The sequence below is a fragment of the Hordeum vulgare genome, chromosome 7H, assembly GCF_904849725.1.
Source record: "Hordeum vulgare subsp. vulgare chromosome 7H, MorexV3_pseudomolecules_assembly, whole genome shotgun sequence".
NCBI lineage: Eukaryota > Viridiplantae > Streptophyta > Magnoliopsida > Poales > Poaceae > Hordeum > Hordeum vulgare.
This window is the reverse complement of record NC_058524.1, coordinates 520,071,395-520,083,591: the sequence shown is the minus strand read 5'-3', so window position 1 is coordinate 520,083,591 and position 12,197 is coordinate 520,071,395. Positions and strand designations below refer to the sequence as shown.

Genomic DNA, 12,197 nt, shown 5'->3' with positions numbered 1-12,197 from the left:
CTTTTCTTTCACGTCCACCGTTGCATTTCCTTTTCAGTTTTTGGTGGCTTCGTGAAAGGATTTGTCTTGAGTGTGTATCTTATATTCTTGCATCTTGATGCAATCTTTGGTGGTGAAGATTATTTTTCCTCATGCTTGTCTTGATGAGGGTTTTGCCATTTCGATTGGTATACCTCCTCTTGACAAGGTTATTATTTCCTATCTTCACCATGGGTTGTCACAAGCGTTGGTTCTCAATTTGTTTTTTAGTAAGCTTGGAACCCATTTTCTAGTAGTGTATGTGTGGGAAGGATATGACTTGCACTTTGTTTATCATTTCATCAAGAGTATGTTGATGAGTAATTCTCATCCTTATCTTAGTCTTCTCAAGTGCTTTGCCATGACTCACACACATTATTTTGGTTGAGCTATTCTTAAGTTGCTTCTTTTACATGTTGCTCAACCATTTGTTTTGTGCAAGTGCTATGCTTATTGTCTCATCTATCTTCTTGAATTTGTTGTGTGTATTTATTAATTTTGGGGGAGCTATGATCCTATTTTGTGCACTTGTATCAAATACAAAAATCTCTTATTAGTGCACAAATCATGGGGAGCTTCTCTAGTTTTGATAAAACACTCCTTTGCCTTTATCATAATATGTTTTATTCATGTGGTTCGAAGGACCATGTGATTGTTTGTTCCATCTGGTATCTTTTAATTGCTTGCTTCTATTTTGTATGTCTTTGTGGCATACGATCCTTCTTTTTGCAATCTTTGGGTCCTCAATATAGTTTGTTTTCCTCCAACTACTTATCATTTTATTTGCGTATTTATTTGCACTCATTTGCTGAGAAGTACACACTTTTTGGAGGACCACCTGCTATATTGGCTTTCTAAACTTTTCGTCCATTTTGGCAATCGATGCCAATGGGGGAGAAGTTTAGAGAGTTTACTTTGGATATGTTTAGAGGGTTTTTCTTTTATTACGTAAGCATTTACATCTTGCACACATGCATTATTGCTTTGTATGTGTGCGCTTGGTTATGCTTATTTCCTTATATAAACTCTCTTGAAGTGGTTGTCATAAATTACCAAAATGGGGGAGATTGTTAGAGCATATCTCTCCATATGTGGTTTTGGTAATTGATGACAATTCCTATGGACTAATGGTTGCCTTAAGTTATATTTATAGGATTTGTCCATAGGCACTTCTTGAAGTCCATCTGTTGGGTTCAAGGAGTTTATATGATGACCAAGGTGCTATTCAAGGTATCATCCAAAGAATGGTCATAGAGACACAAGGTTGATCAAGATCGTCAGACAAAGAGTAAATTAAGATGATCAACACACAAAGCGTACAAGATGTACCGAGAGGGATCAAGTGATCCCATGGTATGGTAAGCAGTGTCCATTATGTGCTTGTGTTCTAACCCATGGTCTTCGTGAAAGTTCTATGTGTGGTTAGGTGTGTTTCCATGGGCTTGCGTCAAGAGGAAGATCTCATACAACCCATGGAGGATGACGTCAAGTGGTGATCGTCATCAAGATTGCGGTGTGCAAGTTCAAGTGGATCATCACGAAGATATCATGCTTGAAGCTTGCCGTCCATTCTGGTGTCAATGGACTTGTGAAGATATGCTGAAGAGCAACTCACCCATAGTGTGTATGGGGGAGAAATCAACTAGTCTTCATCAAGCCAACGCAATCAAGAAAGGTGGTCCATCTCGAGGAAGCCAAGATCATCGTCATCTAGCTCAAGAGGACGAGGTGCAAGGTATATGTTTTCCCTTGATAGGTTTTCTGTTTTAGGATAGATTGACGTACTGTCAAAGGGGGCTCTCAAGTGAGTAGCTTGATTGTATCGTTCGTTGAGTGCTCAAACCATTTGCATCCTTGCATCATACTTCTTGGTTCTTGTTTGGTGTTTCTCTTTGCGATTTTTAGATCTTATGGTCATCTTCATGACAAGCTCGAGTTCATCGAAAACAGAGTCCATATGCATCTTCTATGATGTTTTTGATGTTGGGAGTTTTTACCGGTCTTATTCGAGGAAGGGTTCTCACCATTTTCTTAGGGCATTTTCTCACTTTCTTATTATTTATATTTCTATCAAGATTGTGTTAGCCCATGTCGTTAGTTTTCCAAGAAACGTGGTTTCGTTGAATTCGGTGCCCGTATACGAAAGTAATGGTAGTTTCTGTGGCGAGCGGTAGTACCACTTGTGCCAAGCGGTAGTACCGCTCTAGGAGCGGTAGTACCACTCCGTCGGACTTTATTTGCGCATCCTTTTTGCCTCAGCATGTTTGGTGAACCTACCGAGTGGTAGTACCGCTCCCATGAGCGGTAGTACCACTCCGTCAGACTTTATTTGCGCACCCTTTTTGCCTCAACATGGTTGGTGAACCTACAGAACGGTAGTACCGCTACCATGAGCAGTAGTACCGCTCTGTGCGGGCTGTGAGCATAACGGTTGGATTTTTCCCCACCTATAAAAGGGGGTCTTCTTCCCATTGAACCTTATCCGTTAAGCTCGAGTTTGCCCCCCATTATTGACCTTCTTAGAGCTTGCTAACTCTCAATCCCTCCAATGATTCTTGCTTGTTCTTGAGGGAAAAGAGAGAGGAGATCTACATCCGCATCTCCACCAATCACTTTCTCCTCTATGTGAGGGGAACCCCTTGGATCTTGATCTTGGAGTTCTTTGTGAGCTCCTTGTTCTTCCTCTCATATTTATCCATAGCTTTTGTTGTTGTGGACGGATTTGAGTGCGAGGGACTTGTCCACTTCGTGTGTTCTTGCCATTGCATTAGTTGCATCGGTTTGAGTTCTCCACAGTGATAGGTGGAAGTGAGAAGTTGAGAAGCTTATTACCCTTGGGTACTTGGTACCCCTAGAAGCTTGGTGGTGTCGCGAAGCTCAATCATTGTGGTGTAATGCTCCGGGCAAGTGTCGGGGTCTCCAATTAAGTTGTGGAGATTGCCCCGAGCATTTGTGGTCACCTCGAAGCCATATGCCATTGTGGTGAAGCTTCGTGGTGTTGTTGGGAGCATCCAATTAAGTTATGGAGATTGCCCCAACCTTGTTTGTACGGGTTCGGTGACCGTCCTCAAGGGTCCCTTAGTGGAATCACGACATCTTGCATTGTGCGAGAGCGTGAGGAGATTACGGTGGCCTTAGTGGCATCTTGGGGAGCATTGTGCCTCCACACAGCTCCGAACGGAGATTAGCATCCGCAAGGGTGTGAACTTCAGGATACATCATCGTCTCCTTGTGCCTCGGTTATCTCTTACCTGAACCCTTTACTTATGCACTTTACTTTGTGATAGCCATATCGTTTCTTGTCATATATCTTGCTATCACTTAGTTGTTTATCTTGCTTAGCATAAGTTGTTGGTGCACATAGGTGAGCCTAGTTGTTTTAGGTTTTGTGCTTGACAAATTAAACATTAGTTTTATTCCGCATTTGTTCAAGCCTAAACCGTAATTATTTTAAAGCGCCTATTCATCCCCCTCTAGGCGACATCCACGTCATTTCATAGTCGGTGACGGTTCCTCTCTTCCCGTTACACATGTTGGTCATACTTTGTTTCCGTATACTTCTACTCCTATCGATATGTCTAATGTTGTTGTTTCTCCTAACCTAGTTAAAAACCTTGTCTCTATTCGCTGCCTTGTTCGTGAAAATCCTCTCACCGTTAGTTCTATGAAGGACGCCCGCACCAAGACGATACGTCATTGATGTGAAAGCCCCAAAGATCTCTACCTGGTCCACTCACCATCCTCCACTTCCGACGCCCCCATCACCCTTTCCGCCGGTGTGGATCTTTGGTACGCTCGCTTGGGATATCCAATCCCGCTGCACTTTGTCATATTCTTAGGATTTTTTGTTTCACTTGTAATAAAGTAGAGCACCATACTTCCCATGCTTGTCGTGTTGGCAAACACGTGCATCTACCCTTTAGAAACTCTACAACTATTGCCTCTTATCCGTTTCAGTTGATTTATAGTGATGTTTGGACTTCACCCATTGTGAGTAATTCTGGATATCTTTATTACTTGGTCATATTAGATGATTTTTCTTACTATGTGTGGACTTTCCCTCTACGGAAAAAATATGATGTTCTCTCTACACTTACATCTTTTTTCTCATATGTCGCCACACACTTTGGTTGTCCCATCCTTGCTATTCAAACCGACAATGGGAAAGAGTTCGATAATCTTGCCATTCGGAATTTACTAGCCACTCATGGTGCTATATTTGTGTAATTTGTCCTTACACTTCATAGCAAAACGGATAGGTGGAACGTGTCCTTCACAGTCTCAATGAGTGTGTTTGTACCCTCTTGTTTCATGCCAACATTCCGCCACGTTTATGGCCGGACGCTCTTGCCATGGCGTCTATCTTGATTAACATCTAACCTTGCCGCACTCATTGGAACGATGAACCACATCAGTTGCTCTTTGGCACTCCTCCATCCTATGATGAACTTTGAGTTTTCGGATGACTCTGTTATCATAGGATTCCGAGCATCGCCTCCACTGCCCCAGATAAGCTTGATCCACGATCCCTCGCATGCATCTTTCTTGGTTATCCCTCTAACACCAAGGGCTACTGGTGTTATGATCCCGTTTCTCATCAGGTGATCACTTCAAGGCACGTGTACTTTGATGAAAAAGTGTTACCCTGTCAGCAGGTTACTCCAGGTGACACATCGACTTCACAATCGTCGCCTCTCCTTGGCGGGCCTTCTCCATCACAGATGCCCCTTCATGGGGGCTGCCCGAGCCGGCTCCACTCGTTACCACCTTTGCCGCGGTTCCGGCGACTTCAGGAGCTGCGTCAGCGCCACCAGGAGCCGCGTCGACCGCTTTGGACACGGCCTCCACCGCAGGCTCAAACGACTCGAACCCGGGGGCAACCGCTTCGACCACGCCCTCGACTGCCTCGGGTCCAGTCTCCCGCGCTCCGCCGCTGGACCTCATCCCTGCACCTCTGCTTGGCATCACGACTCGGTCGGCCACTGTCTCCCTTCGACCGAGCACTCACTACTCGTTCGAGAAGTATCTGTGCATGACATCGACTTAGACTCTCTTGCGTCACCAGTACCGTCGTCGGCTCAGGCGGCTGTTCACGACCCTAATTCGTTTCCCGCTATGCAGGACGAGTTTGATGCGCTGCAGTGCAACCGCACGTGGCAACTTGTCCCGCCTTCCCGTCATGCTAGCATCATTACCGGGAAGCGGGTGTTTCATCACAAAGCATCGCTCCGACGGTACCCTTGAACGGTACAAGGCTCATTGGGTGGTTCGCGGCTTCTGACAACATGCCGGAGCGGACTTCACCGACACGTTTGCCCCGATCGTCAAGCCGGGCATGATCCGCACCGTCCTCCAGCTAACGGTTTCTCGTGCCTGGCCAGTGCATCAGTTGGACGTCTCCAACGCATTTCTTCATGGATATCTCGCCGAACAGGTGTACTGCAAGCAAACCACTAGGTCCATCGACGCCGCTCATCCGGATCACGTGTGCCAGCTTTCTCGGTCTCTCTATGGGCAGAAGCAGGCACCCCGAGCGTGGTACCAGCGCATCGCTGCTTTTCTCCAACAGTTGGGCTTCCGAGCTACTCGCTTCGTCGCCTCCCTGGTCGTGTTCTCTCACGGCCATGCGATTGCCTACCAACTACTCTACATTGATGACATCATCTTCACGACATCCTTGGTCGAGCTTCTTGGCCAGCTCACCGCTTGCCTCAGCACCGAGTTCGCCATGAAGGATCTAGGTCCACTCCACTACATCCTCGACACTGACGTCATTCTGCGTCCCGACAACATTTTTCCTTCATCAACAGAAGTATGAACATGAACTTTTCGAGCGCGCCGGCATTCTTAACTGCAAGCCCGTTTCCACTCCCGTTGATACAAAGGCAAAGCTCTCCGCCCTTGAGTGATATCCAGCGCCAGATGGTCCGTTTTATCACTCTATCGCCGGCACACTTCAGTATTGGACCCTCACCAAGCCGAATTTATAGTATGCAATCCAACAGGTGTGTCTCCATATGCATGCTCCCCGCGAAAGCCACTCGAACTTGGTGAAGTGGATTCTCAGATACATCCGCTGCACCACGGCCCTTGGGCTCACCTTCACAACATCATCCTCCACCGACATGGTCGCATATTCCGACGCTGACTAGACAGGCTGCCCCCACACTCGTCGCTCTACATCCGGCTACTGCATCTACCTCAGGACATCCCTCATCTCTTTGTCATCGAAACAATAGCCAACGGTGTCCCTCTCTAGTGTTGAGGCAAAGTACAGGGCGATGGCTAACGCCGTGGCCGAGTGCTCCTGGTTGCGACAACTTCTTTAGGAGATTCATCATGATGTTTCACGGGCTACACTTGTGTACTATGACAACGTCTTTGCCCTCTACCTCTCTGCCAACCCCGTTCATCATCGTTGCACGAAACACATCGAGTTGGACATCCACTTCGTGCGTGAGCAGGTGGCTCTTGGACGCATCCGCGTACTCGCGCGCTGACTGCGCAGCAGTTTGCCGATGTTATGACCAAGGGATTACCGACGTCTACCTTCGAGGAGTTTCGGTCCAGTCTATGTGTCACTGGTGACGTATCAAACAGGGGGGGTATTGAGCATGATCATCACGTGTACATTAGGCAGCTAGGATTTCGTTTATTATTTCCTAGTCTATAGATATATCCCGAGCCTTTCGTTGTATAGCCGATATGGTTGAAATATTCTTGCCCATATACTTTATATATGCTAAGGCATACGATCATTACAAATATTCACAATCTGCGATGGGGAAAGAAAGACAGTAGGAGGACAAAGTCTTTCATTCGCATAAGATTAGGTAAAGTTATTTGCTCATGTACAATACAATACAATACAATACAAGGTGAAAAGAAACTACTACCATGTTAGATACAAAAGGAAACTCTACAAATAGGGAAGACTATATTTATATCTATACAAATTTCAACTTCAACTTCAATTTACTTTGTGAGAAACAAGAAGGAAAAAGGGAAGTAGGATGCGAATAGTCGACGGATGTACAACACTCCTTTTTTTTAGAAAACAACGGGACTCTGTTGCGTATTCATTAATTTTGGGAAAACGAATACAAAGTAGTCTGGAACAAGAAAGAAAAAGAAAGGAAAACAAATCTGTACAAAAGGCTATACATGAGAAGAGAAAATGCAAAGGAACTATACAAGGAGAAAGACTAGGCTAAAACTAATGTTACAAATACAAGGGAACAGTAGCAGCATCGACTCGTGTCTACAATGTCATCTGAAAGCATTGACCCAGTCCCCAAAAGATCTATATTCTTTCCTGTCAACCCTGTATAATACTCCTTTCAAAACTTGTTGTATGCTTTTCAATATTTTCATTGCAAAGATATTATTCTATACTAAATACTTCCTTCATTATAATGTAATTGAATTTTAGCTTTGTCGTAAATCGAACTTCTTACAGTTTCCCACAAAAAACGAACTTCTTTATGAGTTTAACCAAAACCACATAAAACTATATCAGCAGTTGCAACATCAAAATAGTTATTTTTGTCTATATGTATTTGATGTTATAGATATTGGCATATTTTTTATAGACTTTGACAAACTTAAGTAAAATGTAGGACAAAACTAGGTGTTCGATTAATTTAAAACAGAGGAAGCAGTAAGCTAGCATGCTACACGAACAGGCTCTAAAGATCGCGAAATGTGGATTGCTGGGCAAATCTCCTTTGGCAGAACGAAATAAGCCAGCTAGAACGAAGCGAAGCCAAATCACGGTCTGCCCAAGGAGAAATGGCCCGGTAATCTACAACTCACATGATAACAGGGAGTTTATTTGGGCTCTGTTTTGGCTTACCTGATGGGATATATGCACCGGGAGTTTATTTGGGCCCTATTTCATCTTACCTGATGGGTGGGATTGCTTGGTGCATTCCTAGGTTCGAACAACAAGGTATTTATATGCATTTCACAGTGACAGTTGGTACTGAAGCTGGCATAAGCATATCCGCTTATGATCTGCCTTCCTTGAAGACTTGGATGCCGAGCATATTTCCAGGCACCTGTGGCAGTGGCATCTTGGGACATTGTTTCATTCTTCCAGCACTGGTAGGCATGAATTTTACTCCCTCCGGGACTATATTTACTGGTCAAACTTGTTCAACATTACCATGTGGCATCTGTGGTCTACAATATCAAACCTTATGCACAAACTATGTTTAATTTTCCACTAATAGTCAATATGCATAAACATATTTGGATCATATGAAAATATTAACATTGCAGTGATCATGCCTTGTGAAAGCTATATATGTTCTTGAACAGATGGAGTAACATGTAAGCACCGTAGCATCTGTCTGCAATTTGTAATACTTTGGACAGTCTGCGTTCGTTTTTGGTTTTAGGGATGGAATATTGCCTCTACTTATTGTGTTGGTGCAGAATAGACCATCGGTGAGGCTAAATGTAGTGCGATATATATGCTTTGTCATTTTCCGAGTCTTATCTGCAACGTTTCGTAATAAAATGTGGTAAAATGGCTTGACAATTGCAAATTCTGGTGAAATTTGAAAATAACATGAAAATAATCAATAGCCACATGTGGTATTCCTCACCCCAAAAAAATGGCAACATTTGGTATATTTTGCACTACTAAAAGATAAAGCCCTGTGAGTGGCATGTGAAAGATTGTCTCAGTTTAAGATCAGTATGTTACGCGGCCTTTCGACGCCCACAACAGCAGCAGGTGCATGCTTTCTGTAAAGCTCAGTGCTCTTCAGGAGAATCAGATACTTTCAAAATTCTTCCACAGATCAGGAAGCTTGTGACAGCACCAAATTGGAAGATCCATGGGGATGTTCCGCGACAAAGAATAATATAAATGGTCCTCCATCCATGAAAAAAGAACAAAATCTGCTTGACCTTTGATTGTGTTTATGTGTGGTTAAGGAAGTAGCTGAATGAATCAATAAAAGAAGATACTGCAAATGTCTTCTCCATAAATTATGTAAGTTCCTTTTCGAAAAAATGAATTTTGTAACTTGTGAGCCATTCAAGCTAGCTAATTCAAGGTCATTTTTGAACAAACATCACTAGCAAAGTGGCAGTGGTGGCATCTGTTTTTGGAGAACCTCTCTTGTAGTTTGGGTGTGGTCAATGGCGGTGGTTGATGTTGATGTTGATGTTTGTTGTTGCGTTTAGTTGATCGCTCTGCCTTTTCTTTCTTTCGTTTAATAATTCAGCCATGCGCATCCTTGATGTCTCGACTTGCACAGTGTGCACAGGCATGCTCTTCGATATAGCAAAACAATAATCTTCGTTTCGACATTATGCCTCTGGTTTGTAGTTGTGCAAAATCGTTTCTGGTTGCGGTAGTAGTATGTATTAACCACTTTCTCAAGCTCAAGCTTTGTACAGTGTACCCAGTTTGTTTTTGTTCATAGCAAGCTGCAAGCAACACATTAGCGCTAATCAGAACTTCTGGACATATAAATTATAATAGCTCAAAATACCAAATTTACTAGGATCATCAGTAAACCAGTTTGAACCAGTTTATATAGGATTTAACTACTGAATAAAGATGTAGGTTGGTTTTTAATGCAAAATGTGTCATCTCATATCCAGATAGATGCAGAACTCTTTCAGTAATCAAACTTGTTTAACTAGCAGCAGTTACGTAATACCTTTGCACGACATAGCACAAGCACAAGGGTCATTCTCTTTCTATGGTCCAGCGGTTCAACTCAAAAAGAGAGGGGAGATGGGAAAGGCAGAGCTAGAGGAATACCTCTCGGAAGCATTGTCCTGATCTGGAAGCATATCCAGCAGCATATCCAGATTTTCTTGCTCATTTCTGCCCTATATATATTTGCCACGGTAACATGCAGTGAATGGCAAGAAGCACATGGTGCATGAAAGTGTAACATGAAGAGCAATTTGCTACTAAAAACAGACAAATGGTCTTTCTCCCACAAACAACTAGACCAATGTTGAGTATGGAGTGTTCAGGGTGAGAATCACAGTGCAGTTCTCCTCTGGCATGGATGCCAATGTAGCAGGTCCTAGACAAGGGACTATGGTATCGCCGTCCCTGCCAAAGGAGAATTGCCCTGCCATTCAGTATAAACCCTGCTTTGATCTTGCTCTTTTATGGCACACTGCTATTTGCAGGCCCAACGGTGGGACGGTTCATACACTTAAGGTATTATCTATGCGAATCCTCTTAAAGCTTCTTTCCAAATGATAATTTAGAAAGTGCAAAATTGCAGGCCCAACGGTGGAATGGTTCCTACACTTAAGGTATTATCTATGTAAATCCTCTTAAAGCTTTTTTCCAAATGATTATTTAGAAAGTGTTTAGCAGTTTGTATCTATAAATGGTGGTGGTATGTGTGAGCTTGTGCTTCTTCTTTCTGGTCGGGGGAAAAGAGATTAGTGGGGAGGCATTTCTTGCATGGGACAGTTTATACTAAAGATATGATAAAGGTTTAAACTGGTCAATTTGAATACTCTAAAGTGAGTCAAAAAAATGTGGGAAGGAAAGCTGAAGTTATGCCTCAAGCAGAAAATAACATAACTGGTATCTATCAGTTATCTTCACTACAGGAATAGAAGTATGAATATGTAAAAACACAAAATAACAAATGTCCCATATGTAAGCTGCATAACAACTGAACATGCAACTATTTTACAAAATTGGCCAACTATATTGATTAAAAAAAATGAGTGCATTTCAAGAATTTTTCATGACATGCAAATGAATGTGCAGAAGGATAATAAAACAAATCAACTGAGCAGCCAAGCTCTAAAGGGTAGTCCAAGCACCAGTTGCTTAATGTGGCACGGCCGAGCACAGAGCACCCTTCCACTTCTTCATTAATTTCTTCGGATAGTTCCACAGATCCACTCAAACCTCTTTGTAGAATTCCTTTGTTTTTTCTGTGTTATCAAACACGCTTCCAAATCCTGTAGGGTATAAAAGGACATGACACTCTATTCCTACGTTTTTCCTATTCCTGCATTCTGAGAATCATGTGAATCAAAGAGGCCCTAACTCTGCATATCAACAGGCAAGGAAGGAAAGGTGGTCACCAAGCACAAATTAGTGAACGCATATTCAACTTTGGCACCAAAAGCCAGTTTTCGCAGCGATATTGATGTATATATCTCAATTCTCAAATACTCCCTCCATCCGATAATACAAGATGTTACTACAATTGGTTGTAATAACATCTTATATTGTGGGTCGGAGGCAGTAGATGTGTACGTTGTCTGCTAAGATCTTCAGACTAAATGTTCTGAAAGCAATATTCTCATCATTGACAAAAAGAGTCCATCTCCCGACTCCACCGATATAGAGAAAAACATAATGTGACATTGACATTATGAACCTCTCAGCTCATTTGACTAACACCTGAAATGTGGTACCGCTATGCATCTGAAGCGTTCCACGAATTCAGCAAAAGAAAATCCCAGTGTTCCAGATGGCAATTAGAAGCGAACTAGCGCAGCAGTGTATACGAGACTCATACATGCGTGATCCACAGATTCCAGCGATTAGTGGAGCTGTGAGAAAAAAAAATCTGAGCGACAAAGCATTAGCAAGCAACCACACAACGCGAATTGGAGGAGAATCTACCGACTGTTGCTCGCCCACCCACCACGAGCACGGGAAAAATCAGGGACCAGGGCGGCGGATCTTCTGTTCCCCAGTGAAGGAGGAGGAGCTGCCCCATGCCGCTCGCGTCCGGCTCGAGTAGGCGAAGCGGTTAGGCGCCGCCGCCCCCGCCGCCCTTTCGTTGCTCAGCCGTTCAGAGGGCCGCTGGCTTGAAAAGGCGCTCGCTGCAGTCCTAGGTGGAGCCGGGACTTGCCAGTGGTTTTTGTTTTGAATCAAGTGATTGAATCCACTTATTCGATGCATTACAGGATGCTTATATCTCTTATCTCTTATTTTTATTTATTTACTAAGGCTACCCGTAATGGTAGTATCATAGATATAGTATTATCATGCATGTCAACTAGGCAATTTCGATGAGGTGGTATAGAATTAAATGAAGAAAGAGAGGGTTGAGTATCATATCATGATACCGTATCATATTAAATGATGTGTTAATATGTATCTTGCATGGCAATAAATGAACTATCCTATGATACTAATATATGATACTATGCATTACGGATGT

The 12,197-nt window shown here is 43.2% G+C and overlaps 1 long non-coding RNA gene across 1 annotated transcript; it reads right to left on the bottom strand.

Annotated features, from left to right (window-relative positions):
• Nucleotides 1–8,888: 8,888 nt before the first annotated feature.
• LOC123410353 lies at nt 8,889–11,891 on the bottom strand. Its single transcript, XR_006613035.1, has 2 exons — nt 9,803–11,891; nt 8,889–9,462 (listed from the first exon to the last, which is right to left on the bottom strand). It is a non-coding gene; the product is annotated as an uncharacterized LOC123410353 (long non-coding RNA).
• Between the last annotated feature and the right edge of the window lie 306 nt (nt 11,892–12,197).